Source organism: Rutidosis leptorrhynchoides, chromosome 10, assembly GCF_046630445.1.
Source record: "Rutidosis leptorrhynchoides isolate AG116_Rl617_1_P2 chromosome 10, CSIRO_AGI_Rlap_v1, whole genome shotgun sequence".
Taxonomy (NCBI): Eukaryota; Viridiplantae; Streptophyta; class Magnoliopsida; order Asterales; family Asteraceae; genus Rutidosis; species Rutidosis leptorrhynchoides.
In genome coordinates this window covers 9,089,466-9,096,175 of record NC_092342.1, presented here as the reverse complement: position 1 = coordinate 9,096,175, position 6,710 = coordinate 9,089,466, and positions in this window count along the sequence as shown.

Below are 6,710 nucleotides of genomic sequence, written 5' to 3'. Positions count from 1 at the left end.
TATTATTATGATTTTTATGCTATTGATATTGCTAGTTGTACGTTTGATGATACTATCTTTTGTTACGAGATGATATGCGATTATATGCATTGTATGATGTTGTGGATACGAGTAGGTAAGTTGTATATGCATGTATATATTTATTCTACTCACTAAGCTTTAGCTTACCCTCTCGTTGTTTACCTTTTTAGGCTCCGGCTTGGATAATGGCACAGGTATTCGCTTAGATTAATCGCTCACGAGGGTTTTAGCTTTTTGGAAGTTCGACCAAGATATGGGTAGTTTAACCCCAAACACCATGCTCTAAGTGTCGTTTGTAAATTAAAATTTTATGGTCGAAACTCGTACTTCGTATTTAAGGGTATTTTGGGCGTATGTGGGCCCCGCATTGTAAAACTCGTTTTATTATTGAAATGTGTTAGTTTTACTTAATATAACATGTTGTAAAAAGCATTTCGTCTAAAAGTGCCGGGAAGTGGGGGATCTTTAAACGAAAATTACGAAATTTGGATAGCGGGCTGTCAGCCTTTCTGCGCGCCGCGCACCCAGTTTGGGCAGAACTGTTTCAATTTTTTTTTATTTCATGTTTTTGGTTGGTTAACGGGTTGGGTCGTTACAACTCCGGTAAGGTTCGAGTTGCGAATGGGAGTACAATTGATATTGCAGGTATTGGTGATCTCGTGGTTAAATACTTGAGTTATGCTTGGATCTTGAGGAATGTGTGGTTCGTTTCAAAGCTCAAGAGTCGATTGATCTCGGTTGGGCAATTGGATGACGATAATTGTCATGTCCTATTTGGAGATCAAAAGTGGGTAGTGCTTAATGGAGATTATGTAGTTGCTCGCGGGTTTAAAAGGGGAACCATGTATATGGATCAAAAGTGGGTAGTGCTTAATGGAGATTATGTAGTTGCTCGCAGGTTTAAAAGGGGAACCATGTATATGGTTGAAGTTCCTAAGGAGGAATGGCTAGGTGATTTTGTGGATGTCAAAATTCATAATGTGCCAATGCTTTTCGGTATTGTTGAGAAGTCTTGTCTGAGTGGGAGCTCAAAGGAAGTCAAAACTAGTGGAGATTCAGGTCAAATTGGGTACACTAGAGTCTTCGGTACTTCGGGTAGATCTTCTCCAATGAAAACTTTGTTGCGATTGGTCGAGAAAGATGAACAAGAGATTTTCTTAAGAGTCATGGTTGATGATACATCCGTACAGTGGGAGTTGGCTCGGGGTGGAAAATCGGGTTTGTCAAAATACGTGTGCACGTATGTGAATGGTGTTCCAATGTGAAAGCAAAGGTGTTAAAGTGGACGATTATGTGTACAAAAGTGCTCTCGTGCAAGGTCTTAATCGGTAATGTTCATGTGTTCGTTCTACCGACGGGTTTTATTCTTTATTGTAAATATAGATCGGGTGGAAGATATTGTGTACGGGTGGTCGCTTGGGCGATAGGGTTAATTGAGTCAGCTTGGACTCAAACGACCCGTTTTACCAAAAGTAAGGAGGTAGGTGCCATAAGCAAAAAGAAGTTCTTGTTTTCCAACCTAGTAACAAAAGGATCGGATTATAGCTCTGTTGTATTTTTTGGTTACTTCACTTGCTCGAAGGTTATCGGGTGAAGTGTGGCGTAATCGGTTGCAAATCTGGCATTATCAAAAAGAGGTATAATCAGCGGGTCAAGTTGTTGTTGTGGGATGATGTTGATGTTAATGATGTTAGGTTAAAGATGGGTGTTGTTTAACGTCTATTCGAGTGGGAGATTGTTGGGAGTACGAAGCGAGTTAAACAAGGAATTGAAAAACGTGTAAAAAGGGTGTTGCTGAGTGATTCTTGCGACCGCGAGTAGAGACATTGTGGCCTCGAAATTGCAATATGAATCAGGTCAGGAGAAGAGCACCTCGCGACTGCGAAGTGCATGGTCGCACGCGAGAATGTGGCAGACGGTCCAGAATCATCTAGAAGCTTGTTTCTTGTTCGTTTAGTAGTTTACTTGTTGAATTATATTTAAACATTCTATTGTAACCCATGCATGCATCCACAAAAATTATCAATAAAAGAACTCTCTTTGGTGACCGATGATTAAAGTATTCATTCGTGCTTACATATAACCTCGTTAAATTCTCTTGTCTTTATCGTTTTTGCTAGTTTCTTTGTATACATCAAATATTTTCGTTTATTGTAAGTGGGTTTGATAACCTAGAGTTATCAAGTCTTGTTAGGGCTCACGTGTTTTATTCCTAACATCACGATGAAAGGAATAACATTTATGGATGAATGTTATTTTTCGAACGTTTTCTGGTCAAAATAATAACATTTATTATAAACTGTCTTTTCTAAATATTCATATTTTCACGTGATCTTAATGTTTGTAAAAATATTCAAACAAAAAAAAAAAAAATTCCCCCAAAATAAGAGTTTCACTCTTGATTATATATATATATAATATATATATATATATATATATATATATATATATATATATATTATGTCAACATCAAAATAAAGTAAAAAGTCCACTTTAGCCAATTTTCAAACACGTTACAACATCATAACTACGTCATGACAACTTGATTACATTTTCCAAACATGATACTAGGTGAAAATGATATAAAAAAATATTTTAAAACCTACAAATTTAAAAATTATTTCACATATTGTGACTTAGGGATGGTAATGGGCACGACAAAACCCGTGATCTGCGAGTACACATGCTCGTGACGGGCTGCTATTTATAAAAAAATGTACAAACGGGCACGGGTCGGGTAAAATTTTGTCCCTGTTGGCGGGTCGCGGGTATATCATACCCGTCACAGGTAAACCGACCCACCAATCTATGATGCCGGTTTGAGCTACCTGCGGGTATACATGTTTACCCGCTTATATATACTTAATTATACAATATATATTATAGTTTTTAATGTGTTTTCATAATTATTCGTGGCTTTACCCGCTGGTAGTGGGGTATTAGTGATTATAAATTAGTTAAAGTGCACATTTTTGAAACCCGCGGGTCATAGGTACCAGCAGAAAAATTTACTGTTGGTGAGTAAATGGTTACCTGCGAATAAAAAAACCTTAGTGCGCGGGTCGCGGATATTAAGGATCCGTACCCGTCTCCCGCAGGTGCCATAATAATATTGTGTACATTTAAACAAGGGCGGCACTGCATTGAGATTGAGATTAAAAGAGTGTGGTGGCCCCAAAATATTTAGGTTATTAGTGTAACAAGAGGATACAAAGCTCGCAGTTTGTTGCATGGTGGTTATGGTCGGTTAACGATAGATTAGCTGAACGATTAAAAATCGGTTTACGGGTCAGTTAACGATCGGTTAATTAAACTGTAAAAAAAAGGGGTTAAAGGTCGGAGCTTCGCTGCGGGTTTTTTTCATCACTTAACTGTCGGTTAATTAAACGTTTAAAAACACGGTTAACAGTCGAGCAATCAAACGATAGAGAAATAAAGGAGTTAAAAAGGAATGAAAAAAGGAAGTAAAATAAGATTATAAAAAAATAACTTCGTTGCGGGGTGTTTTTTTCGGTTAACGGTAGTTTAATATAACATAAAAAAAGAGTTAACTTTTGGATAACTAAACGTATAAAAATAAGGAAGGAAAATAAAGGAATTAAAAAAAATGTCGTTAAAAAAAAGAAAATAAATTAAAAGGAAAAAAGTCGTTTAAAAAGTAATAATACGTATAAAAATAAGGAAGGAAAATAAAGGAATTAAAAAAAATGTCGTTAAAAAAAAGAAAATAAATTAAAAGGAAAAAAGTCGTTTAAAAAGTAATAATTTTTTTTGTTTTAAAAAAAACAGGGTTTATGAAAATACCCTAAAGTTGGAGGTATTTACCATAGTGCCACTATGAACTGTAAATGAAATTTAAATGTTTTCAAAATCATTTTAAGTTAACAACAATCTAATAAATCGTTTTCAATTTTTATGTCAATGGCACCACCTTTTCTAATCATCATCTTATTATTATTATTATTATTATTATTATTATTATTATTATTATTATTATTATTATTATTATTATTATTATTATAGAATGTTCCTTCATCACCTTCATCATTATCAAATCTTGATTTGACGAACAGAACATGGAAACTTTTAAAGTGCAGTATCGTTATCTCGGTCATGCATATGGCCCTACTACCAAACGATAGGCTCATTATTTTCGATCGAACTAGTTTTTGGTTATTCAAATATTACTCTTCCACCGGAGAAATGCCCTCCGAAAATTGATTTTTACATTCATTCGGCTGAATTCGATCATGCAAAACTCACTGTTCGTCCGCTTACTATTTCTATCTGATACATGGTGTTCTTCGGGTTCGTATTTACCCAACGGTGTCTTAATTCAGTCTGGTGGGGGTCATGACGGCAAACGTGCTATTAGGACCTTCAATCCTTATGACAACTGTGGCTGGATAGAAAATCGAAATGGGCTGGTCTCACAATGATGGGATACATCTAACCTAGTGATGGAACTTGAGCTTTATAATCGATGGGGTGAGATTGATACAAACGACAAGACCGGAATCTCAAATTATAAATGTAAAAGGTTTACTTTATATATTTATATATGTAAAACATAACCATAAGGTAGCAAGTCAAAAGAAACCAAAGAACATTGTACACAGACTACAATTCAGCTAGACCAGCTCGACGACCATTAATGTCTTTAAATTCATCCATTAAAGCTTTCGAGTCTTATCTTTTGGCAATATTTTTTTCTGTGTTCACCACCATATTCGCTTTATATTATCTAACCCCACCGTTATTACCTATGCCAACAACTTAGGCCAGTTCAACATGTCTATATTCGCTTTATATTATCAACTGTTAGTACAAAAACTAATAATTACGAGGATAAAAAATTCGCGCTTCGCTGCAGGGTGGTTTTGGTCGGTTAACGGTTGGTTAATTAAACGCTTAAAAAAGGTTAAGGTCGATTAATATAACATTTAAAAAAATAAAAGAATGAAAAATGAAGATAAAAAAGTTGAACAAAGAAAATGAAAAAAAGTTGTAAAAACAATAAATTCGTTGCGGGGTGGTTTTGGTGGGTTAACGGAGGATAATTTAAAGTTAAAAAATAAAGTAAAAGGTTGAATAATTAAACGTTTAAAAAATAAAGGAATGAAAAGTGAAGGTGTAAAAAGGAAATGAAAAAAAAGTAGGTTAAAAATAATGTAAAAAGTTAAAAATAAATGGAAAATGATCAAAATAACCTTGTGAACAATACAAATGGTGCTACTATTCACATGAGTAAGATGGTAAAAAAATATCACCCCTTTTAAACAAATGGTGCTACTCTTCACAGGGGTAATATGGTAAACAAATCTCACCCCTTTAGTATAGTTTATTATATATATATATATATATATATATATATATATATATATATATATATATATATATATATATATATATAATTAATTAAAATTTATCATGAGTAAGAGTGTAAATCTTAATCGTCCTTCAAATTACTACAATAATTTATGTTATTCTTTACACCTAAAAATAAAATTTTAAGTTTCAGTTCGATATTCAAACATTATATATTTTATGTTGAGTGACTTCAACTCGCAAAATATTGATAAGTAGATTTTTAGGAACGCCATCTGGTCTTAGACAATGACTTTATAAGTTATAACAGTTTGGTTAATTTAATATGACAATAGATAGATTGTCAAAACTCAAAACATAAATAAATAAATATTAAATTATATTATTCATTATAGATAAATATACCGTATGCAATATTACTCTATATAAACTACTCTGTAGTTATGAAAGGTTGATAAGTAACATGTAAATGTAAATGTCATGTTGATGTCATATTTCATTGAATATTTTTTTAGACTTTTTTCTTTTTGAATTTTAGTTTCTGTCCATTTTAACAAACATTGCAACATTTCTTTTCTAACTACTTGACCATAGGGTGACCACCGAGTTCTCTATATAGCAGGAGGCTCATGTTCAACTTTAATAATGCCCATGATTAAAATAATTGGGCACTTGATTAGAGGGACCACCAATATATGCAATTCACCCAGTAACAGGTCTTGTCGCTCATGGGGCTAGTCACAAAGAGGTTTTACTCGCTATTGAAGACCCAATGTGGTTGTCGCTATGGATGTTTCTTATGCGAACCCAAAACAATCCTTTTCCATTAATGGTACATAAAAATTTAACATATAATAAATTATTTTTAACAGCAATGAACGAGTCATATTTTGCTCATTAAATTACAATATTCTTGATAAACGAAAGGGATGGTTTGATGGTTATTCAAAGCCGTTTTTTTTATTAGATTAACGATTACTATTGAAATAATACAAGATGCCTTCATCAATAAATGAAGAATCCCAAGAATCGGTATATCCAAATCGTGACCATTCATGCTCGAAAACAGTAAACTACTAAGAACTAACTAAACAAAAGCAAACTAACTCGACCCGAGTCTATACGAATAACATCAACCAAAAGTAAAACAAATTGACCGAATAATATATATCACGTCGATTGTTAAAAAAACAAAAAGTTAAGTTTGAATTACAATTCAAATATTAAATAATATAATGATAAAAATATAATGAAGTAAGATAGATTTTTAGAATGAAAGTATATCGAATAAAATACAGAATAAGTTATGTAAGTATTTTTTTTTAAGCAAGCAAATGTATAAATTAGAAGACCATATATTA